Here is a 26,077-nt window from a genome sequence, read left to right as displayed (position 1 = left end):
CTAGCAAAAATTCCCTGTCTTATGTCAGTTAGGATCACCACCTTATTTTAAGAAATTGAAATGTCAGAATAATAGTAGAGAGAATGATTTATTTATTTATTTCATCACATTCCCAGTGGGTCAGAAGTTTACATACACTCAATTAGTATTTGGTAGCATTGCCTTTAAATTGTTTAACTTTGGTCAAGTAATTTGGGTAGCCTTCCACAAGCTTCCCACAATAAGTTGGGTGAATTTTGGCCCATTCCTTCTGACAGAGCTGGTGTAACTGTGTCAGGTTTGTAGGCCTCTTTGCTCACACATGCTTTTTCAGTTCTGCCCACAGATTTTCTATAGGATTGAGGTCAGGGCTTTGTGATGGCCACTCCAATACCTTGCCTTTGTTGTCCTTAAGCCATTTTGCCACAACTTTGGAAGTTTGCTTGGGGTCATTGTCCATTTGGAAGACCCATTTACGACCAAGCTTTAACTTCCTGACTGATGTCTTGAGATGTTGCTTCAAAATATCCACATCATTTTCTTCCCTCATGTTGGCATCTATTTTGTGAAGTGCACCAGTCCCTTCTGCAGCAAAGCACCCCCACAACATGATACTGCCACCCCTATTTTTGTTTCATCAGACCAGAGGACATTTCTCCAAAAAGTATGATCTTTGTCCCCATGTGCAGTTGCAAACCGTAGTCTGGCTTTTTTATGCCGGTTTTGGAGTAGTGGCTTCTTTCTTGCTGAGCGGCCTTTCAGTTTATGTCGATACAGGACTCGGTTTACTGTGGATATAAATACTTTTGTACCCGTTTCCTCCAGCATCTTCACAAGGTCCTTTGCTGTTGAGAGAACGCGTCTCTTTACTGAGCGGTATGACGGCTACGTGGTCCCATGGTGTTTATACTTGCGTACTATTGTTTGTACAGATGAACGTGGTATCCTCAGGTGTTTGGAAATTGCTTGCAAGGATAAACCAGACTTCTGGAGGTCTACATTTTTTTCTGAGTTCTTGGCTGATTTCTTTTGATTTTCCCATGATGTCAAGCAAAGAGGCACTAAGTTTGAAGGTAGGCCTTGAAATACATTCACAGGTACACCTCCAATTGACTCAAATGATGTCAATTACCCTATCAGAAGCTTCTAAAGCAATGACATCATTTTCTGGAATTTTCCAAGCTGTTTAAAGGCACAGTCAACTTAGTGTATGTAAACTTCTGACCCACTGAAATTGTGATACAGTGAAGTATAAGTGAAATTATCTGTCTGTTAACAATTGTTGGAAAAATGACTTGTGTCATGCACAAAGTAGATGTCCTAACCGACTTGCCAAAACTATAGTTTGTTAACAAGAAATTTGTGGAGTGCTTGAAAAACAAGTTTTAATGACTCCAACCTAAGTATGTAAACTTCCGACTTCAACTGTAGGTTCCCTTCAAGTATAGTTTGTATACCTCTGTAAGACCCATATTCCTGTCACGCCCTGAGCATAGAGAGCACTCGGAGTTCTCTATGGTGTTTTAGGTCAGGGCATGACATCGTTGCCTCTAATTGGGGATCATACTTAGTGTGGTCCCTTTCCCACCTGCGTTGTGGGATATTGTTTTTGTGCGCTACGAACGGCATGTTCGTTTATTTATTTGTTGCTTTGAAGTTTCACTAAAATAAATATGTGGAACTCTACGCATGCTGCACTTTGGTCCACTCATTATACCAAGCGTGACAGAATATCCCAACATTACAGGAGGTAAAGGAGAGTTGGACATGGGAAGAAATACTGGGTGAATGCGAGACCCTTCCTTGGCGGGAGTCGCCGAGGAGTATAGGATTACAGCGACGACGCGGGAGTCCGTGGCCACAGAAACCCCAAGATTTTTTTGGGGGGGACACAAGGGGCGGTCGGATGAGCCGAGGAGAGAGCCAGAGAATCTCTGGGTGTCGATGGAGCAGTTGGAGGAGGGAGATCGGAGAGAGATGTTGGTCAGGTTTATTCTGCAGCACAGGCGCCCTGAAGAGCGTGTCATCAGTCCAGTTCAACCTGTGCCGGCTCCACGCACCAGGCCTCCAGTGCGCCTTCCCAGCCCGGTACGTCCTGTGCCGGCTCCCTGCACTTGCCCTGAGGAGCATGTCATTAGTTCGGTGCATCCTGTGCTGGCTCCACGCACCAGGCCTCCAGTGCGCCTCTCCAGCCCGGTACGTCCTGTGCCGGCTCCCCACACTCGCCCTGAGGAGCGTGTCATCAGTCCAGTGCAACCTGTGCCGGCTCCACGCACCAGGCCTCCAGTGCGCCTCCCCAGCCCGGTACGTCCTGTGCCGGCTCCTCGCACTCGCCCTGAGGAGCGTGTCATCAGTCCGGTGAAACCTGTGCCGGCTCCACGTACCAGGCCTCCAGTGCGCCTCCTCAGCCCGGTACGTCCTGTGCCGGCTCCCTGCACTCGCCCTGAGGAGCGTGTCATAAGTCCGGTGCAACCTGTGCCGGATCCACGCACCAGGCCTCCAGTACACCTTCCCAGCCCGGTACGTCCTGTGCCGGCTCCCCGCACTCGTCCACCAGTGCGTGTGTACAGTCTGGAGTATCCAGCGACGGTCTACAGCCCGGAACCTCCAGCGACGGTTCACAGTCCGGAGCTTCCAGTGACGGTCCACGGTCCGGAGCTTCCTGCGCCGGTGCCATGGCCGGAGCCTTCCTCTGCGCCGGTGCCCAGTCCGGGCATGGCGTCCAGTCCCGCTCCATGGCCGGAGCCTTACTCTGCGCCGGTGCCCAATCCGGGCACGGCGTCCAGTCCCGCTCCATGGCCGGAGCCTTCCTCTGCACCGGTGCCCATTCCGGGCACGGCGTCCAGTCCCGCTCCATGGCCGGAGGCTTCCTCTGCGCCGGTGCCCAGTCCCGGCATGGTGTCCAGTCCCACTCCAGGGCCTGAGCCTTCCTCTGCTCCGGTGCCCAATCCGGGCACGGCGTTCAGCCCAGCTTCATGGCCGGATCCACGGTCTGAGCGGGTGTTACGTCCCGCACCGGAGCCACCACCAACGCTAGTTGCGCACCCTAACCCTCCCCATCCAGGTTCAGGTTTTGCGGTCGAAGTCCGCACCTTTGGGGGGGTACTGTCACGGCCTGACCATAGAGCCCTCGGGGTTCTCTATGGTGTTTTAGGTCAGGGCGTGATCAGGGGGTGTTCTAGTCTTTAATTTCTATGTTGGTGTGAGTATGGTTCCCAACTGGAGGCAGCTGATGATTGTTGCCTCTAATTGGGGATCATACTTAGTGTGGTCCTTTTCCCACCTGCGTTGTGGGATATTGTTTTTGTTTAGTGCTATGTGTGCTACGAACGGGACGTTCGTTTATTTATTTGTTGCTTTGAAGTTTCACTAAAATAAGTATGTGGAACTCTACGCACGCTGCGCTTTGGTCCACTCATTATAACGAGCGTGACAATTCCATTATTTGAGCATGGTGGTTTCTGACATTTCTTTTTGTGTGGCTCTCTGTACTCCTACTGAACTCTCATGCCTGCGTTAGATACAACATGACATGACTGTGCTTTAGATATATGACACCACAACATGTAAATCACTACACAGAATGAATAGTGATATTAAATAATAATACTGCTCTTGAATAGCTGAAGCCTTTTCTCCACTTCCCTGTCCCCTCCATCACCTACACTGTCTGTTCTCAGTTTCAGAATGGCTCTTTATTCTCATTTCAAAACGATCCTCCATCCCTACTGGTTCAAATGTAATGTGTTGAAATATATAGCTCCAGTTCTTACAATGCTCTCCTTTTGTTCTTATGTCTTGAAAAAAAAGATTGGTGGCCAATGGAACGAGAGGCTTATCCATGATGCAGGGGAACAATAATGCACACACAAGGATTTTAGGACAAAAAGTAATCACATTTTCCACATTGGGATGGAGAGCATAATTGAGGAATGTTAACCCATTTCCCGCTCCCCCCTCCCCTTTCTTTCAGATCTAGATGTAGGGGTTTGCAGAGGAATGACCCTATAGGATTGCCCTATTTCAATTCCCATACAGTTTGACTTTAGCTTTTTCCAATACATTGTTTATGAGTGAGAGGTCCGTCACAGCACAGTCTGTTCATTGTGCAGAACTCAGAAACAACGAGGGAGTTGATGTGAAAGAGAACAGCCATGGGTGAAATCTGTCCATTTTTCAGCGTTCACACTGGCCGTTCGCACCCAAATCACACATCAAACATATGGAAAATTCCACTTTAGTGTTACAGAAGCCGTATAAATTGCCATAAGCGTTGCACCTATGAATGTGCCTCAGACTGGTCTGTCTGTGTCTGTGGAGCCAGAGTGAACCAACTTAGTGTGTCTCAGTCTTGTAAAACAGGCTGACTGGCCTGTGAGAGCCCAAGTCTCTCCATCTATGTAAAAATAGGTAAAGGGGGCCAGCGGAGGGTTTCAACGTCCTACAGATATCTTCCCCTTGGGGATAGTGAATGTTACTGAGAAGTAGTGTTAGGAACGAGTAGGTACTCTTTCTTCCCCATGGGAGGAACATCAATAGACATTATGATATTCTTAGAATCCTTAGAATTACAGTATCAGTCAAAAGTTTGGACACACCTACTCATTCCAGGGTTTTTCTTTATTTTTGACTATTTTCTACATTGTAGAATAATTGTGAAGACATCAAAACTATATGGAATCATGTAATAACCAAAAAAGTGTTAAATGAAAATATATTTTATATTTGAGATTCTTCAAAGCAGCCACCCTTTGCCTTGATGACAGCTTTGCACACTCTTGGCATTCTCTCAACCAGCTTCATGAGGTAGTCACCTGGAATGGATGTCAATTAAGGTGTGTTGTTAAAAGTACATTTGTGGAATTTCTTTCCTTCTTAATGTGTATGAGCCAATCAGTTGTGTTGTGACAAGGTAGGGTTGGTATACAGAAGATAACCCTATTTGGTAAAACACAAAGTCCATATTATGGCAAGAACGCTCAAATAAGCAAAGAGAAACGACAGTCCATCATTACTTTAAGACATGAAGGTCAGTCAATCCGAAAAAGTCAAGAACTTTGAGAGTTTCTTCAAGTGCAGTCGCAAAAACCATCAAGCGCTATGATAAAACTGTCTCTCATGATGACCGCAACAGGAAAGGAAGACCCAGAGTTACCTCTGCTGCAGAGGATAAGTTCATCAGAGTTACCAGCCTCAGAAATTGGCAATTAACTCCACCTCAGATTGCAGCCCAAATAAATGCTTCAAGAGTTCAAGTAACAGACACATCTCAACATAAACTGTTCAGAGGAGACTGCGTGAATCAGGCCATCATGGTTGAATTGCTGCAAAGAAACCACTACTAAGGGACACAAACAATAATAAGAGACTTGCTTTGGCCAAAGAAACACCAGCAATGGACATTAGACCTGTGGAAACCTGTCCTTTGGTCTGATGAGCGCAAATTTGAGATTTTTGGTTCCAACCAGCTTGTCTTTGTGAGATGCAGAGTAGGTGAACCAATGATCTCAACATGTGTGATTCCATGAAGCATGGCAGAGGGGGTGTGATGGTGTGGGGGTGCTTTTCTGGTGACAATGATTTGTTTAGAATTCAAGGCACTCTTAACCAGCATGGTTACCACAGCATTCTGCAGCGATACGCCATCCAATCTGGTTTGAGCTTAGTGGGGCTATCATTTGTTTTCACCAGGACAATGACCAAACACATCTCCAGGCTGTGTAATGGCTATTTGACCAAGAAGGAGAGGGATGGTGTGCTGCATCAGATGACCTGGCGTCCACAATCACCCAACCTCAACCCAATTGAGATGGTTTGGGATGAGTTGGAATGCGGAGTGAAGGAAAAGCAGCCAACAAGTGCTCAGCATATGTGGGAACTCATTCAAGACTGTTGGAAAAGCATTCCAGGTGACTACCTCATGAAGCTGGTTGAGAGTGTGCAACGCTGTCATCAAGGCAAAGAGTGGCTACTTTGATGAACATAAAATATAGAAAATATTTTGATTTGTTTAAGACTTTTTTTCTTTACTACATCATTCCATATTTGTTATTTTATAGTTTTGATGTCTTCACTATTATTCTACAATGCAGAAAATAGTACAAATAAAGAAAAACCCTTGAATGAAACGTTTGACTGGTACTGTACTACATGGTGAAATCTTTGATGGGATCTAAATGAGTTGCAAAACAACAACATTATGGAGAACTGCCTCATGGACACTTTAGGGACAATATATTAGGAGGCTACACAATTATTAGATTAGAACTGAGATATAATAATTTGGTGGGTGGTTATATTGGTCATATTTCACACATGTGTGTATTAATACACCCTCAGAGACCTAAGTCACAGTCTGCTTGTTCCTTTATCAACAGCAAACCTGGAGCAATTTGGGCAAAGTGCCTTGCTCAAGGGCACATTAACCGATTTTTCACCTTGGGGATTCGAACTAGTGAGCTTTTGGTTCCTGACTAAACACTCTAACCGCTATGCTACCTGCTGCCCTACTACCCAGTGCACTATTTGACCAATAACTCCACACAACAGCAATCCATTATGCAGAGCGAGGAGTGAGTTCATGTTGTTGTTGGGGATGGGTTGGTTGATGACCATAACTCAACTTGCCTAGCCCTTACCCTAGTCCTTCACAGAGAGAGCGACATACAGCAACAAGCTTTGTCACTGGCAGTGTGCATAATTACAGGTGAGATGGATGGTTTACTCCTGTCCTCGCCCAACCGTTCCTCTCCATTTATCTCTCTGATGAACAAGTGAGGCATGGCACCCAAGTGAGGCATGGCACCCAAGTGAGGGATGGCACCCAAGCGAGGGATGGCACCCAAGCGAGGGATGGCACCCTCATCAACAGCGTCAACCCTGCAGGGGTACATCATCAGGTGTTGAGTGGCAGGGGGCTGGGATATAGTAGGAGGCAGAGACAGCTTCGGGAGAGGTGGTCTCAGCTCAGCTAGGACCAACAGCAGTCGCCTCTCTTTATCTTCCCAGTGATCAGATGATTCAAGCCATGACTAAATTAGAGAGAGTGAGATCTACTGTAGGATCATTTGAAGTACAAACAAATACAATTCTTAAAATACAGGTGTTCCTGTACCCCATACATCCTCTTTCCTGGTAGTCATGCACCCTCCATGAAAGGAAAAATATCAGGGAGGAAGAGACCCCTGCTCTGACCAAGTTACTACAGCGAGCCAGGGCCTCTCGCCTCAAAGTCTTCAATGTTTCCTCTTCTCACCATTGAACCTCCGAGTTGTGCCTTTGCCTCCCTCCCCTTTGGTAGCTGTTTGATCTGCCGGGCTCAGACTGCCTCTGAGAGGGCTGTGAGTGTGGCGGAGCAAAGGGGAGCATTTGAAAGCCTTTAAAAGGCGCTGTGTGCTGCATGCGCTCCTCTCTCTCACCCAGCCGCCCTCTCTGTGACCCAACAGAACCACTGATGTTAAACTGCATGTTTTTGTTGTGGAAATAGGAGAGCGTGGCGAGGGCTGCTGTTTATGGTGGCAGCCAATGTGTGTTGTTGTTGTTGTTGCTTTGGGTTGTTTCCTTTTTAGTTGCTCCGCCTTGGATCTCGAAGACTTAGAAACCCTACTACCCTACCCTGGTCTCCGTCTCTCTCTCATTTTCTCTCTCTCTCGCCCACACTCTCTCTTTTCTCTGCTCCACATCTAGAGAAATACCCTTCCATTGCCTTATCCAGTCCCAGAGGATTGGGATATAAAATCCCTGCCTGGTCTCAGCACTCTGTGAAGACAGCGTAACACTCCTCTTTTCTCAGAGCTCCAGGCTCTGTGAGGAAGCCTTTACCCCTCCCTCCCACCCTTCTCTCCCTTCCTCCTCCCCTCCCCCCTATGATGGGGGATGTGTGAGGCTGGTGTGCAGAGAAGGGGAGGTTCCGGAGGATGTGTGAGGAAACAGAATTCCCCCCTCTCTATCTCCCTCTATCCTCTCTCTCTACCAGCTCCAACCAGCTCCTTCATGGGCATTGTGGTAACAGGAGAGCAGGGGTGTGGCGGAGATCAGTAGCTGAATGGCCCAGCCTGTGTCTGTTTGTTTAATTATGGATATGTAATTAGTAAAATGCCCGCAGAGATTAATTGAGAGCTGCTGTAAAAATGATGACTATCAGAGCTCATGTGGTTTATTGAGGATATGCAGCAGCAGCTGTGGGGTCAGTGGCACAGGACTCAGTGTTGCTCAGTGTTGCTCAGTAGTGCTCAGTGTTGCTCAGTGGTGCTCAGTGTTGCTCAGTGGTGCTCAGTGCTGCTCATTGCAGCTCAGTGCTGCTCAGTGCTGCTCAATGCTCGGGGTGAACTGGGAGGCTGGGCCGCCCACACTACTCTACACTACACAGCGGCTGGCCTGTGGCGGATGGGCTCCACTGTTTGTTTAACCTTATCTGGGGTTGTAATGTTAGCAGTCCATGCTGAGTGCATTTAAAAAAGGAAACCCCTTTTATTACCTTCATGGGTTCAGTAACTTCCTCCAGAGTTGAGAACCGTGCTATGAAAATAACTTTTTAATCAAAACTTCCTCCAGTACTGTACATTTAAACAGGGTGTTAGAACTGTCTGAAAAACCTATCAACGGGTATGGAATTTATTGCTTATATAAAACTCTGCTCTCATTTTATAGTGTTTCATTTTGTAGGAATTAAGTTAGAATCAACATAACTAGATCGTGGCTAGGTCTTAGCCGATAAAAAAAACTATTCTATGAGGATGAGAACAACACAAAAAAAAGGATTTGCAGCAGTCCTGTAGTTTATTAGTCAGTGGTTTGACATGATAACCCATCCACACAAACCCAGTATAGACTTTCACAACGGGGTCCACCCTATGCTCCTTGGGCCCTATGTTCCCTCAACCTATGTTCCCTCAGCCCTATGATCCCTCAGCCCTATGTTCCCTCAGCCTATGTTCCCTCAGCCCTATGTTCCCTCAGTTCTGAGGGAACATGGGCCCAAGGAACATAGGGTTGAGGGAACATAGACATGGTCCTGTGACAACAGCCCTCCTCCAGACTGCAGATAGACCGGCCTGATCTTCTGCACTTAAACGCACTGTCCTCACACATCACATCAATGCTTCATAGTGTCCAAGTACTGTCTAACCAACAGAGAAAGGCACACGACTTTGTTTATGCACATTTTGTCGTTCCTTCTCCCCCGGCACAGTTACATCAACACCAGGGACCTCCGACTGATCACAAATGACAATTGTGGGACCTGGGCCAACAACTTCCTGGAATATTGCCCAATAGAAATGATGCTGCCGCCACGACAACATAGTAATTATATTTTCATTCTTTTGAATCTAATTTTGTTCCTTTAAGGGGGAGGGGATTATTAAAAATATAAATATATAGATGTTTATGAATATTGTATGATATTTCAAAAGGAAGAAAACACAGGCTGGAAGCATAAAATTCAACCAAATGCACATTTATGATAAGTAAGATAATGATATTTTCTTAAACCAAAAGTCCCTGGCACACATCTCAGTTGTACCAATATGGGAGACATGGAAGCAAATGTACCAGGTGCACCACCTCAGGTCAACTTAATGAATTCAATGTGTCAACCAAGTGCACCCAACAACTGCTGGCTGGACTAACTCTGTATAAGATTACATTTACAAAGGGGAACTTTGAGCTACACTGTCTCTTAGCCTAAGAAAAGGTTATATTTCCAGAAGAGATGTCATTGATATACTAAGAGAGGCATGCTGTTAAGAAAATAAAGGAGACATGGTTCACGTTAAGAGTGGGACAGGAGCCAGCTCAGGGTGGGAGTCGTAGACACATTCAGACCTAGCCAGAGACGGATAAATTAGGAGAGAGAAAGCTTGGAGCTTTGTACCACATAGTAAGCAGACATAATTGGTATGGAGTGCCATAACAATGTTTATACACTATCACTGTTTACGTACAATTACTGCTTTGCACACACATTATTTTGAAATCTGTGAAAGGAACTTCATCAGTATCCAAAACCAATTCGCCATATCACTTGAATACAAGGAAAAAGGAATATAATTCTGCTACGTAAATATTGCAATGTTTTTGTTTTATTTTACATTAACGGTACACTAGGGTGTTTGTAAACGAATGCTATTTAGTTGTTTATGGCAGCTTTCTTAGAAAGGACTTGGAACCACATTTTCAGGAACGTGTGTTACAGAGACCACATTAGTAGTAACTCTCTGCCTGGCTCCTGGTTGACCTCCCAACCCTGTCCCGCTTCTGCCCTCCGGTCACACTTGGGATTCCACCAAGTGAACCAGAAAAAATGAACAACAAGTATACTGCTACAGTAGCACTTAGCGAGGTCTCCTTTCACTACCTCATTCATAAAAAACCTGGAGTTGTCCCACCCAGCTGGGATACCTACTCCACCCTTTTCACACACACACACACACACACACACACACACACACACACACACACACACACACACACACACACACACACACACACACACACACACACACACACACACACACACACACACACACACACACACACACACACACACACACACACACACACACACACACACACACACATCCTGTCTGATGACAGTAGCATCCTGGGAGGAACACGATGGAACAGTGAGTTTCACATCATGAAAAGGCAATTGCAAAACCCTCCAAAGAGGATGAAAGTCACGTGGAACCGTGACTAGTCCATAAATGTTGAGAAACCTGCTACCAGTGGACATTATGACCATAGTTTTCTCCCTTGGAGAGCATGAAACCGAACTGTTGCATGCGATGTGAAGTGGAAGCAGGTTTATGGCGTTGGCTTGTCTGTCTGAGTCCAGCCCAGGGAATAGAGAGAGGGATAGACTTGAAAGAATGTTGAGGCTCTCTGATCACAGTTTCTGCCAACCATTTTAATGGAGATCATACCAGGGGAACAATGATATTGCACTACAAGGCTCTAAAGCTGACATTCTTGATCATCCAAAAAATAACTATTATAGTTATCTGACATGGATGAACTTCTCGGCATGTGCAAAGTTGCTTTGTGTAGAATACATTAAAAGCAAGTCTTACCACTACCTAAATAGTTCACAAGACAACTCTTAGCTAATGTCTTCCCTCTTGACTGAGAGGAATGTAAAGGAAGCTAAGAGTTCACCTGAGGTGACATCATTTCTCAGTGTATTGTCTATAGGGCACAATGGTGTGTTTATTGTTAAATAGCACTGTGTTTACTGATGACTGACCTTTTCCTGGACCCTAGCTAGCTGTCAGTGATTATCTGGCCCTGTGTGTGTGTGTGTGTGTGTGTGTGTGTGTGTGTGTGTGTGTGTGTGTGTGTGTGTGTGTGTGTGTGTGTGTGTGTGTGTGTGTGTGTGTGTGCGTGCGTGTGTGTTCTGTCTCGCATCTCTTCGTTTGACTGAATCAGGCTTTGTCAGACCTGTCATCCTAAATACACCATGTCAGACCTGTCATTCTAAATACACCATGTCAGACCTGTCATCCTAAATACACCATGTCAGACCTGTCATCCTAAATACACCATGTCAGACCTGTCATCCTAAATACACCATGTCAGACCTGTCATCCTAAATACACCATGTCAGACCTGTCATCCTAAATACACCATGTCAGACCTGTCATCCTGAATACACCATGTCAGACCTGTCATCCTAAATACACCATGTCAGACCTGTCATCCTAAATACACCATGTCAGACCTGTCATCCTAAATACACCATGTCAGACCTGTCATCCTGAATACACCATGTCAGACCTGTCATCCTAAATACACCATGTCAGACCTGTCATCCTAAATACACCATGTCAGACCTGTCATCCTAAATACACCATGTCAGACCTGTCATCCTGAATACACCATGTCAGACCTGTCATCCTAAATACACCATGTCAGACCTGTCATCCTAAATACACCATGTCAGACCTGTCATCCTGAATACACCATGTCAGACCTGTCATCCTAAATACACCATGTCAGACCTGTCATCCTAAATACACCATGTCAGACCTGTCATCCTGAATACACCATGTCAGACCTGTCATCCTGAATACACCATGTCAGACCTGTCATCCTAGGTCATACCATTTAAAAATCTCACGAGGCAGCGGAACTCACGTTTCCCCCTAAAACATACTTTTACTTCCTCTATCATCTTCTCTTTAGAGCAGAACCTAGTTAAATAGCACATTTGTCAAATAGCTGTGTCAGCCCGTGGTGTAGGAGGGTGTAGAGGATGTTGGAAGTGTTACAACTGGCTGGCAGAGAAAACATGAGGGAATATATTATGGCACCTTTTCACAATTTGCTGGAGCCAGCTGTTTCGCTTCAGCTCTTCTCTTAAGAAGAAATGTCATCACGCATCTGTGTATCTCAGGGATGGGTAGGCAACTATGCATCATGCAATGACCTAGAACATTCTCCTCTGTCAAATCAACAGTGGGAAGGGAACATCTCCAGCGGATGTACAAGTTACTGATCAATAATTGAAGTGGGACTAAAACCAGGAAGGACAACGTCAAGATCCAACACACTGGCTATTATACGTTGGTTATTATCAACCTTTCTTGATAGGGGTTCACTCGCAGTCTTTCTCAGAAGTAATTCCCTCACAGTCTCGCACTGACATTTAATTAGCAGGGGGTTACAAGGCTTGCATAGTGCATTGTGCATATTGCATTTTTGCTTCTATGGCAACAGTCAAGCTTTTCATACCTCTATTTCTGTCTATGGGGTTAAGTGCAGCACAGACAACAGACAAACCACTCAGATGGACACAGCCACAGGTACTTCCTGTTGTCAGAGATGAGGCTCCCTACCTCAGAGGAGTAGAGAGGAGATTTGGTGGCAGGACGATGAGGTGGTATTTGTCATTCAAAAAGAGCTCTAAAAGAATGCTTGTGGAGCTTTGAGTTGGGTATTAAAGAAGGAAAAAACAACTGAAGGGTTTGAAAGCATACATGGTGCACAAACAACCATCTCCTTCCGAGAAGGATTTCAAAAAGTGGTAGTAAATATATCTGAATAATGCTTTTTTAGCTCGCACACAAGTTCCTCATCTCCCTCTCACACACTGAGAGTCTTTGTAAAGCACAGTCTTTTTCTAAACATCTCGCTCCCCTACTCCTACTCCTACTCCTACTCCCAAACATCGAGAGGAGATGTGAAAGTTTGTGGCTATAGCGTAGGTCTACTCTGTATATCATGGCAAGAAGTCAACCGTCTGTCCTACAGTCATACTGTAGTCACACTTTCTCTATGACTTATACCCATACTTTCTATGTTTCATCCTCTCTCTTTTCTATCTTTCATCCTCTCTGTCTGTCTGTCTGAGCCTCCTTTCTCTCTTTGCTGCTCCCCTCCTCCAGCTCTCTCTTTGATGTCTGGTTTCTTCCTGATGCATATCTTTACTTGTCTTTGTTTTACGTTAACTTTCTACCTTGATACTAAATGTTTCCCTATATGCATTTAGCAGCGGCGCACAACTGGCCACCACTGTTGTGTGTGTGTACATTGCACAGTGTTAATCACTGCACTTATTTACCTTAGCATGTTCCAATCAGTCGCTGTTTCTCAGCGTCTCCCCTGCCTTCACACAGTGGTGGGGATATATTTAGCCAGTGACTGTGGAAACCATGAGAAACAACACACACATTTTATCTGCAGGCATCACATCCTGGTGAAAGAGGCCTGTGTTTCTGGCTCTCTCAGCCCCCACTGAGAGTACCTAACGCACAGCAAGACACCATACTGTAACACATGCATGCAAACACAGCTCAATGTGTAGAATGCCATAAAGGTACACACACAGCATGCCAAAGGACTGAAGTACATCACGCATGCGTACAACAAGTAGCTTACAAGCACAAGCCATCAGGTAGAGTAACTCCAGTCAAACTGTCCAGTGCAAACTCCATAGCAAGCTCTACAATATATTAAACCAGACATCAGCAATAAAATAAACAAAACGTACATTTGCTACAGTATGTTGAAGTATGAGTGCCTTGTCTGTCAATGTGGAAACGGTGATGAACAACACACTCATTGTATCTGCAGGCATCACATCCTGGTGAAAGAGGCTTGTCAGGGAATCAGTGATAGCCCATGTGGTTCTGTGTGTGCCTTCTGAGGAGCACTGATAAGACCTAGTACAGAAAAATATCTTGCACCGGCAGAGCAGAGGCAGCGTATAGATTCATCAAAACATATGTGATGTTGATTCTGGACTGATGGAGGGGCTTATATCCTCGCCTCTGGTCTTCATTAGTCACAGGAATGGGGGGCAGGCAAGGGGGTTCACCACGGCACTGGGCTCCAATCCCCCCCATACATACTGTATACTGTAGCTAGCTTACTAGCTACATGACTATCACTATCACTCACAGGAAAATTCCTCTCTCTCTCTCTCTCTCTCTCTCTCTCTCTCTCTCTCTCTCTCGCTCTCTCATAAGTTCAGGTTTAAACGTGATAACACGGTCCTGGAAAGAGTATTGAATACTCTTGTTGTGTTGTGGGGTATGAGCTTTGGGGTTTGCATTGGAAGGTAGCAGCAGGGTAACTGGAAGTCCACTGGCTCACATCCAAGACAGGAGGCACTACTGCGTCTTGATCAGGGGATGAGGGGAAACTGAAATCAGTATGGCCCCACATCTGACTTGATAATTGGTTTGTCATGTACAGTAGACAGGTGTGTGAGCTTAGCCAAATCCTAACAGTAGAAATGAAAGTCTTCCAATGGGGGAATTGCCTGACAATGTCAAATAACTCAGTGGGGCTCAAGCCTGAACACTTAATTTAAAGGACGAGAGTCAGCTTGTTTAACCAGTTCTCTTACTCCTACAGATACAGTAGTTTCACTAGTCAGACTGCAGATACAGAGCTGATAGTGCTGGCAGGCACTTTTAATCCTCGAAAACTATAAATAGAAAAAAAGAGAGAAGCGCGTCAGGCTATTCTAGAAGGAGCTGTGGAATGCATCGAAGGTGTTAGGAGTCAGTAAGCCCATGGCAGATTTCCTGGATATCACAGTCAATACTGTACTGTCTGCCTGGCTGTCACAGTCCAATGGACACATGGTACATTTATTACCGTGGAAACCAGCTCCCTAAAGAACCTCATCTGAGAGGTGATTATGAACATCCACTCAACATGATGGTCATCTGAAAGGCTATTCATTCTCTAACATCTGACTCTGTTTCCATGGTACCTTTCCAAGCTCATTAATGAAGTCATAATAACCTTGGAAATAACCATGGCAAACAATAACAACAGACGCTGAACACCATCACCGCTTGCGTCACTGTAGCAGCTTTAAACCAACCAGTCACTTGATCACGTGGAATGTTTCCATTGAACAATGTGTTCCTAAGGGTAAGAGCTAGGTCCTATGTATTTTAATGAGTCATTTTAATACATTACAGGCGTTCTTCTCTCTGTGTATCAATCTCCTACCTCCGGCGATACCACACGTCAGACAGATGTCTCTCAGAACCTGTTCCACTATTCATTATGTCTTTCCATCAGTGCAGGGTTTGGATTTCAGGAGAAGAATACAAAAGGATTTAGATTAATCTTCTAAAGTCTATAAAATTGAACATTACAAAGGTTTCCATCCCAATGAACCCCAGACGTTTGAATGTATGACATGGATACGGGAAGTAAAAACTGGTGGGTGGAGAAGACTGTCAGTCAGTTAGTCAGTCAGTCAAGTGACTAAAGGTTAAACGAGTTGAAATAATTATCCTGATGGAGAGAACTGGGTTTGCATAGCATCCCTCCCAACCCTTAACAAATGGCCTGGTTTCCTGTGCTCATGTCTTTAGTCATGTCCTCATCTCTTACTAGAAGTAATGAGGTTAGGGCCCCTGTCCTGTAGAGCCCTGAGTAAAGTCATCATCCCTCAACCCCCATCCCCATCTTCTCACATGACCTATTGGAGTGTGACACTATAGAGCAAAGGAACAGACATTTATATCCCACCGCACACCTTCCGTGTACATCCATCCCCTCTACCTCCCTTGATCGTCCCTGACACCCTCCTCTCCACTCCACCACTTCATGAGCCTGCTCAGTTCAAGGAGCAGGCAGTTCTGCAGGGAGAGGAGGATGGAGAATGGGGGTGGGCTGGGCAGATGGAAATGCGCTTCTATACATATCCAATATTCATGCTTTAAGTGGCTAGGCTGTTCCCAGTCATTAGTGCACTTACTGAGCTCTCTGACAGCCTTGTCTGAGGCTCATCACTGCAGCTCACTGAAGGCATGTTCTCCTGTAATAAACATGAGCCTGTCAGCTCAACTGTCCTTCCCTGAACTTTTTTTTCTTAAGAAAACTCACATTATCTGAAGTTAAGGATGACCAAATTCGAATTTGAACAAGATGGAATCCAGGTGGTTCAGTCATATAGCAGATTATAAACTGGGTCGTTTGAGACCTGAATGCTGATTGGCTGACAGCCGTGGTATATCAGACCGTATACCACGGGTATCACAAAACATGTATTGTTACTGCTCTAATTATGTTGGTAACCAGTTGATAATAGCAATAAGGCACCTCTGGGGTCTGTGATATATGGCCAATATATTCTGCGTTGCGTCGTGCCTACGAACAGCCCTTAGCCGTGATATATTGGCCATATGCCACACCTCTTCTGGCCTTATTGCTTAACTATAGCATACTGTATATTACTTGGTTAAGTGGTAAGTAACTATTTTTCAGGCACAAATCCTGGGATCAAGCGTATTTCAGCTTTGGTTTTTACTCCTACCAAACTTTCCCTGCCTAAGGCTCTCCTCTTCTCCCTCTCCACTCCATCTTCGCTCAGGAACAATGGAATAAAATATACAAATATAGTCACGACAGAAATAATTGGCATCCTTGATAAAGATGAACAAATACTGAGCTATATTGTATGAAAAAAAGTTACAATTATATCATTTTATTCTAATACAATTGCTCAGATAAAAATATTTTGTTTAACAAGGAATATTATTTTATTTAAAAAGATAGGTGTCAAAATTATTGGTACTCCTGTTTTCAATAATTTCTCCACCCGCCCCTTGCAAGGATAATGGCACTTAGCCGTTTTCTATAATGTTTTATGAGATATAAAAACACATTGGGAGATATCTTAAACCATTCCTTCATACAGAATTTTTCCAGATCCTTGATATTTGTGGGTCTGTGCTTATGGACTGCGCTCTTCAATTCAAACCACAGGTTTTCAATGGGGTTCAAGTCAGAAGACTGAGGTGTCTATCGCAAAATCTTGATTTTGTGGTCAATTAACAATTTATTTGTGGATGTTGATGTGTGCTTGGGGTCATTGTCTTGCTGAAAGATCCACTTGTGGCCAAGTTTCAGCCTCCTGGCAGAGGACACCAGGTTTTTGGCTAAAATGTCCTGGTACTTGGTAGATGCTGTTGATGCTGTTGACCTTACCAAGGTCCCCAGGACCAGTGGAAAGAAATCAGACTATTAACATCAAAGATCCACCACCATATTTTACAGAAGGTATGAGGTTATTGTCTTCATAGGCATCCTTCTTTTGAGGCCCAACCCACCACTGATGTTCATGACCAAAGACACTATTTTCCCAATTTTTTGGAGCATATAATGTACCTCAGTATTTATATTATTTATTTTATACAGTATTTTTTGCACATCTTTATCAAATCAAATCAAATCAAATTGTATTTGTCACATAAACATGGTTAGCAAATGTTAATGCGAGTGTAGCAAAATGCTTGTGCTTCTAGTTCCGACCATGCAGTAATATCTAACAAGTAATCTAACAATTTCACAACAACTACCTTATACACACACAACTGTAAAGGAATGAATAAGAATATGTACATACAAATATATGAATGAGCAATGGCCGAACGGCATAGGCAAGATGCAGTAGATGGTATAGAATACAGTATATACATATGAGGTAAGTAATGTAGGGTATGTAAACATTATATAAAGTGGCATTGTTGGTTCACCAATGGTTGGTTCACCTGGTTCACCAACTACTTCTCTGACAGAGTCCAGTGTGTCAAATCGGAGGGCCTACTGTCTGGACCTCTGGCAGTCTCTATGGGGGTACCACAGGGTTCAATTCTTGGGCCAACTCTTTTCTCTGTATACATAAATGATGTCGCTCTTGCTGCTGGGGAATCTCTGATCCACCTCTACGCAGACGACACCATTCTGTATACTTCTGGCCCTTCTTTGGACACTGTGTTAACAACCCTCCAGACGAGCTTCAATGCCATTCAACTCTCCTTCCGTGGTCTCCAACTGCTCCTAAACACAAGTAAAACTAAATGCATGCTCTTCAACCGATCGCTGCCTGCACCTGCCCGCCCATCCAGCATAACTTCTCTGGACGGTTCTAACTTAGAATTTGTGGACAACTACAAATACCTAGGTGTCTGGTTAGACTGTAAACTCTCCTTCCAGACTCACATCAATCATCTCCAATCCAAAGTGAAATCTAGAATTGGCTTCCTATTTCGCAACAAAGCATCCTTCACTCATGCTGCCAAACATACCCTCGTAAAACTGACCATCCTACCAATCCTCGACTTCGGCGATGTCATTTACAAAATAGCCTCCAATACCCTACTCAACAAGCTGGATGCAGTCTGTCACAGTGCCATCCGTTTTGTCAACAAAGCCCCATATACAACCCACCACTGCGACCTGTATGCTCTTGTTGGCTGGCCTTCACTTCATAATCGTCGCCAAACACATTGGCTCCAGGTCATCTACAAGACCCTGCTAGGTAAAGTCCCCCCTTATCTCCGCTCACTGGTCACCATAGCAGCACCCACCTGTAGCACGCGCTCCAGCAGGTATATCTCTCTGGTCACCCCTAAAGCCAACTCCTCCTTTGGTCGTCTCTCATTCCAGTTCTCAGCTGCCAATGACTGGAACGAACTACAAAAATCTCTAAAACTGGAAACACTTATCTCCCTCACTAGCTTTAAGCACCAGCTGTCAGAGCAGCTCACAGATCTCTGCACCTGTACATAGCCCATCTTTAATTTAGCCCAAACTACTACCTCTTCCCCTACTGTATTTATTTATTTTATTTATTTTGCTCCTTTGCACCATATTATTTATATTTTAACTTTTAACTTTCTTCAAACTACAAATCTACCATTCCAGTATTTTTCTTGCCATACTTTATTTACTTTGCCACCATGGCATTTTTTTGCCTTTACCTCCCTTATCTCACATCATTTGCTCACATTGTATATAGTCTTATTTTTTTCTACTGCATCATTGATTGTATGTTGTTTTACTCCATGTGTAACTCTGTGTTTTTGTATGTTGTCGAACTGCTTTGCTTTATCTTGGCCAGGTCGCAATTGTAAATGAGAACTTGTTCTCAACTTGCCTACATGGTTAAATAAAGGTGAAATAAAAAAATAAAATAAATACAATTGTTTAAAGTGACTAGTGATGCATGTATTACATCAATGTTTTCATTATTAAAGTGGCTAGAGATGAGTCAGTATGTTGGCACAGCCACTCAATGTTAGTGATGGCTGTTTAACAGTCTGATGGCCTTGAGATAGAAGCTGTTTTCAGTCTCTCGGTCCCTGCTTTGATGCACCTGTACTGACCTCGCCTTCTGGATGATAGTGGGGTGAACAGGCAGTGGCTTGGGTGGTTGCTGTCCTTGATGATATTTTCGGCTTTCCTGTGACATCGGGTGGTGTAGGTGTCCTGGAGGGCAGGTAGTTTGCCCCCGGTGATGCGTTGTGCAGACCTCACTACCCTCTGGAGAGCCTTACGGTTGTGGGCGGAGCAGTTGCCGTATCAGGTGGTGATACAGCCCGACAGGATGCTCTCGATTGTGCATCTGTAAAAGTTTGAGTGTTTTTGGTGACAAGCCGAATTTCTTCAGCCTCCTGAGGTTGAAGAGGCGCTGCTGCGCCTTCTTCACCACGCTGTCTGTGTGGGTGGACCATTTCAGTTTGTCCGTGATGTGTACGTCGAGGAACTTAAAACTCTCCACCCTCTCCACTACTGAAATGGTCCACCCACACAGACAGCGTGGTGAAGAAGGCGCAGCAGCGCCTCTTCAACCTCAGGAGGCTGAAGAAATTCGGCTTGTAGTGTCGTCTGCAAACTTGATGATTGAGTTGGAGGCGTGCATGGCCACGCAGTCATGGGTGAACAGGGAGTACAGGAGAGGGCTGAGAACACACCCTTGTGGGGCCCCAGTGTTGAGGATCAGCGGGGTGGAGATGTTGTTACCTACCCTCACCACCTGGGGGCGGCCCGTCAGGATGCCCAGGTCCCAGTTGCACATGGCAGCTTTGAGACCCAGGGTCTCGAGCTTATTGACGAGTTCGGAGGGTACTATGGCGTTAAATGCTGAGCTGTAGTCGATGAACAGCATTCTTACATAGGTATTGCTCTTGTCCAGATGGGTTAGGGCAGTGTGCAGTGTGATTGCGATTGCGATTGCAAATTGGAGTGGGTCTAGGGTGTCAGGTAGGGTGGAGGTGATATGGTCCTTGACTAGTCTATCAAAGCACTTCATGATGACGGAAGTGAGTGCTTCGGGGCGATAGTCGTTTAGCTCAGTTACCTTCGCTTTCTTGGGAACAGGAACAATGGTGGCCCTCTTGAAGTATGTGGGAACAGCAGACTGGGATAAGGATTGATTGAATATGTTCGTAAACACACCAGCCAGCTGGTCTCCGCATACTCTGAGGATGCGGCTGGGGATGCCGTCTGGGCCGGCAGCTTGCAAAGGTTAACACGTTTAAATGTTTTACTCACTTTGGCTGCAGTGAAGGAGAGCCCGCAGGTTTTGGTAGCGGGCCGTGTCAGTGGCACTGTATTGTCCTCAAAGCGAGCAAAGAAGTTTTTTAGTTTGTCTGGGAGCAAGACATCGTGGCCTGCGACGGGGATGGTTTTCCTTTTGTAGACCCTGCCACATACCTCTCGTGTCTGAGCCGTTGAATTGCGACTCTACTTTGTCTCTATATTAACGCTTAGCTTGTTTGATTGCCTTGCGAAGGGAATAGTTACACTGTTTGTATTCGGTCATGTTTCCGATCACCTTGCCCTGATTAAAAGCAGTGGTTTGCGCTTTCAGTTTCGCGCGAATGCTGCCATCAATCCATGGTTTCTCGTTGAGGAACGTTTTAATAGACGCTGGGGGTACAACATCACCGGTGCACTTGCTAATAAACTCACTCACTGAATCAGCGTATTCATCAATGTTATTGTCCGACGCTATGCGGAACATATCCCAGTCCACCTGATCGAAGCAATCTTGAAGCGTGGAATCAGATTGGTCGGACCAGCGTTGAACAGACCTGAGCACGGGCGCTTCATGTTTTAGTTTCTGTCTATAAGCTGGGAGCAACAAAATGGAGTCGTGGTCAGATTTTCCGAAAGGAGGGCGGGGGAGGGCTTTATATGCATCGCGGAAGTTAGAATAACAATCCAGGGTTTTGCCAGCCCGGGTCGCGCATTCAATATGCTGATAAAATTTAGGGAGCCTTTTTTCAGATTAGCCTTGTTAAAATCCCCAGCTACAATAAATGCAGCCTCAGGATATGTGGTTTCCAGTTTACATAGAGTCCAATGAAGTTCTTTCAGGGCCGTCGATGTGTATGCTTGGGGGGGAATATACACGACTGTGATTATGATTGAAGAGAATTCTCTTGGTAGATAATGCGGTCGGCATTTGATTGTAAGGAATTCTAGGTTAGGTGAACAAAAGGACTTGAGTTCCTGTATGTTGTTATGATCACACCACGTCTCGTTAATCATAAGGCATACACCCCCACCCTTCTTCTTACCAGAGAGATGTTTGTTTCTGTTGGCGCGATGCGTGAAGAAACTAGGTGGCTGTACTGACTCTGATGACGTATCCCGAGTGAGCCATGTTTCCCTCAAACAAAGAACGTTACAATCTCTGATGTCTCTCTGGAAGGCAACCCTTGCTCAGATTTCGTCTACCTTGTTGTCAAGAGACTGGACATCGGCGAGTAGTATGCTCGGGAGCGGTGCGCGATGTGCCCGTCTACGGAGCCTGACCAGAAGACCGCTCCGTCTGCCCCTTCTGCGGCGCCGTTGTTTTTGGTCGCCTACTGGGATCCGATCCATTGTCCTGGGTGGTGGACCAAACAGAGGATCCACTTCGGGAAAGTCGTATTCCTGGTCGTAATGTTGGTGAGCTGACGTTGCTCTTATATCCAATAGTTCCTCCTGACTGTATGTAATAAAACCTAAGATTTCCTTGGGTAACAATGTAAGAAATAACACATAAAAAAAACGACATACTGCATAGTTTCCTAGGAACGCGAAGCGAGGCGGCCATCTCTGTCGGCGCCGGAAGTTTAACAGGGTGCCAATATTATAGTATATACAATTTTATTTTTTGCATACCTTTTCACATTCACGTCAGATCACCAATCTCAATGCATTTTCCACTCACAACTTAAACATTTAGGTAGGCATAAGGCCATCCTAGATTCTTTATTTGAGGTCAAAGTTGGTTAATAATGGGATCCTCTCTGAAACCTAAGTCCCAGAGACTCCTCTCTGCTTTTTGTCTAAAGGCCAAGTTAAAGTACTATCTATCTATGTGGCCAGCACAGAAGCTCTTGCGTGGTCAGTCAGCTGGTTGGTCAGTCACTGACACCATTTGTCTCCATAACAAGCCTTAGTAAACAACGTGCCAGGCAGTCAGCCCACCTGCCGGAGCCATTATGAGGCCTGGTGCTGGTTGACCGCGACTCACCACGGGCCTCCAAGGACTACCCGCTGCGGAGGCAATTAGGGCCTGGGGGAGACCCATAAATCTCCATAAAGCTCTCTTAGCCCCTCTCCCCCCACTCTCCCTGGCCACGGAGATCATACATCTCATCCTCTGTAGCCCCCAGAGGACTAGGCAGACTGCGAGAGCTCCCGCTTTCTCACCCAGCTTAGCAGTTGTACTCCCTATTGGAACAGTCAATCAGACGAGTCAGAAAGACACCAAGAGGGCAGTAGAGTGTGAGGAGAGGGTAGGCGTTTATGAGAAGAGGGCAAAGTTGAGGGGAAATAGACAAGGCTGATGACCTACATGACCTACATGAAACAGACACAATTCTAGCTACTGTCATTGTTTACATTCTACAGAACTGTATACTGTAGAAATGACTACATGCTTTCCAGCACCGTTTTAGAAAAAAGTTAGCCTTACTAGCGAAAGTATATACTTGCCAGTGCATCTCAGTTCATGTGAAGCTGCTTTCTTCTCACTAATCAGAGAGGACGTACAGCGGAAGCATCCTTCCTGAGAAGGAAACGCCTGCTTCCTCTTTATCATATGCTAAAGGATGTGCAACCTGCTGCAATATTGCTGCTGATACTGTGTGTGTCTGTGTGTCTGTGTGTCTGTGTGTGTTGGGTTTGAGGGGGCAGATGAGCTGTAACGAAAAGTCAATCTGCTTCAGTCCACACCCTGATTATACTAAAGATCTGGCTTCTACAGAATTCCCTTTACACTTTGACATACAATCACATCCAAAATGATTGGCACCCTTGATAAAGATCAGCAAAAAATACTCTATAAAATAAATAATAAGAATAATTACATTATTATTTTATACCAATACAATTGCTCAGATAAATACATTTTGTTTAACAAGTAATACAAAATATTCTCAAAACGATATGTGTCAAAATTATTGGCACCCATGTTTTCAATACTCTGGAACCCTCCCCTTGTGAGGATAACGGCACTTTAAAAAAAATATTTGATGTGATAGGAGAACACGTTGGGAGGGATCTTAGACCATTCCTCCATACAGAATCTTTCCAGATCCTTGATATCCTTCGTCTGCTCTTATGGACTGCCCTCTTCAATTCAAACCACAGGTTTTAAATGTTGCTCAGATCCGGAGACTGAGATTGCCATTGCAAAAGGTTGATTTGATGTGGTCAATTAACCATTTATTTGGGGATTTTGATGTGTGCTTGTGGTTATTGTATTGTTGGAAGATCCACTTGTGGACAAGTTTCAACTTCCTGGCAGAGGCAACCAGGTATTTGGCTAAAATGTCCTGGTATTTGGTAGAGTTCATGATGTTGTTGACCTTAACAAGGTCCCCAGGACCAGTGGAAGGAAATCAGACCATTAACATCAAAGATCCACCACCATATTGTACAGTAGATATAGGGTTATTTTCTGGTGTGCGTGGCCAAGGAGCACTATTTTCGTCTCATCTGACCATAGCACCAGTTACAATTTAAGTGTCAATGCCGTTAAGCAAACTCCAGGCATTTACATGTTTTCTTTGCTCTCAATAAAGTTTTTTTCTGCCAACCAATACGAATAGCCTATTGGCATGAAGGTGGCCAAGTTCTGACATTTTAAAAGTGACTGTATATGCCCTACCACTCCTCCATTTGTAGCTACAATATATTTTTTGTATTTTCATTGCATTCATGATGAATTCAATTAGAAAGTCCATAACATTCTATGTAAATAACAGACCTATAATCACAAGTTGCTACTCTGAGTCACCCATACCCATGCCCCAATCATGTAACTGTTATTGTTTGGATCAAGTTCGACATGTCTCTCAGCACATGGCTTAGATTGAGTGTGAGAGAGGATGACCTGATTATGGCCTCACTCTCTATTTTCCCATGTGTGTACTGTCTCTGTGTGAGGCCAGGAATATTACCATAATCCCCAACACACAGATGCACACACACACTTACCTGTCTGGCACGTCTCAGCGGCTTGTCTGCGGAAACTGTGTGTGTTTGTGTGAAACACAAGGGGTCATTTTATCATCCATTGACCTACAGAAGCAACATTTCTCTTTGCTGGTAAAACCACATGTGGAGGTGACAACTCAACTTCCTTCCTCCCCCTCTTTCCCTCCACCGTTTATTCTCTTTCTCCCCTTTAGTGGTGCGATATCAGTTTACTGGGTCACCAGATTTCCCAGAGTCATGGAGGGGACACGTCGCTCACCTCTTGGCTTCTTTACCTCTTGAACTGTCAGACATGTCTCCCGGTACATCAAACGAATGCCAGCTGTCATTCTCACCTCCCACTTATTAAAAGGGGAAACAAAAAGCCTAGTACCTGTAGTATGGGGAAAGTAAAAGGAGAGTAATGGAGGAAAGCTGATAGGCATCAAGGTGTATTTGTAGAGCAGCTCATCAAAGTTTAATGATTGAGTAATTGGTTTGTAACTGTAACACTTACTAGGCCATCAATAATGACCATGCAGGTTTGGATAGAGTTACCGAGCCGGGATCAGGGGGGATTGTGGTAGGGTTACAGAGACAGTATCAGCTGAATGGGAGTGCAGTTATGTTGGACAAATATTTATACAGTGTCACGTTACTGGAACACTCTAACTAGGGGAGACAAGAATAGGCAGGGTGATTGAGAAGTCAAATACACATGTACTACCTTTCTATCTTATCTGCAGATCTACGGACGGATCATTTACGGACCAAAGCGCAGGAAACACCTATAAGAAATATGAGCTTAAAAATTGGACTAATCTTATTTAATTTCGATGCTAACAGGGTATATATTGTTTATGTAACAATATTAAGGTTATTGGCGGGTATTCAAAAATGTTAAGCAATGTTTTGGAGCAGCTTATCAGGGATGATGCCATCTACTGTATCAAATCTTTCCAAAGCAGGCACTGGAGCATATCCTTAGACTAAAGCCCTAAGAAATGTATTAGTAAAGACGTTGTGCAAGTAAAAGTCAGTCATGTAAAGAACGGTATAAATATTTTCAATAAATTTGCAATAGTATAATGTAAGTAAGTTACATAAATATTGTACATTTTTCTTACCACCCACACTAATAAAAAGTTGTTCATATTGAGTTATTGTCTTATTGTCTTATTGTATTGAGAGAGTCTGTTTCTCCTAAAGGGGACAGAAGATCCTTGAATATATCCAGAATGCATCACAATGCTTAGAATTTAAAAGAAATATCAATTTCAACTTTAATTTCAACCCAGTCCTCACTATTTGAAAAATGCCAGAGCAAATATATGCACTTAAAAATGTAAAAGCTAGAACTTTGGACCCC

The 26,077-nt window shown here is 44.6% G+C and overlaps 1 long non-coding RNA gene across 1 annotated transcript in view; it reads left to right on the top strand.

Moving 5' to 3' along the window:
- LOC115204145 (uncharacterized) overlaps positions 1-25,867 on the top strand; it is a 47,448-nt gene extending 21,581 nt beyond the window's left edge. The window contains exons 2-3 of the long non-coding RNA XR_003880311.1: positions 9,170-9,282; positions 25,455-25,867. This is a non-coding gene — a long non-coding RNA (uncharacterized LOC115204145). The remainder of the gene's footprint in view (positions 1-9,169; positions 9,283-25,454) is intronic.
- Positions 25,868-26,077: the final 210 nt, after the last annotated feature.

The sequence above is a fragment of the Salmo trutta genome, chromosome 12 (genome assembly GCF_901001165.1).
Source record: "Salmo trutta chromosome 12, fSalTru1.1, whole genome shotgun sequence".
NCBI classification, from domain to species: domain Eukaryota; kingdom Metazoa; phylum Chordata; class Actinopteri; order Salmoniformes; family Salmonidae; genus Salmo; species Salmo trutta.
Note: the sequence above shows the minus strand (reverse complement) of the source record. Positions and strands in the feature narration are given on the sequence as shown.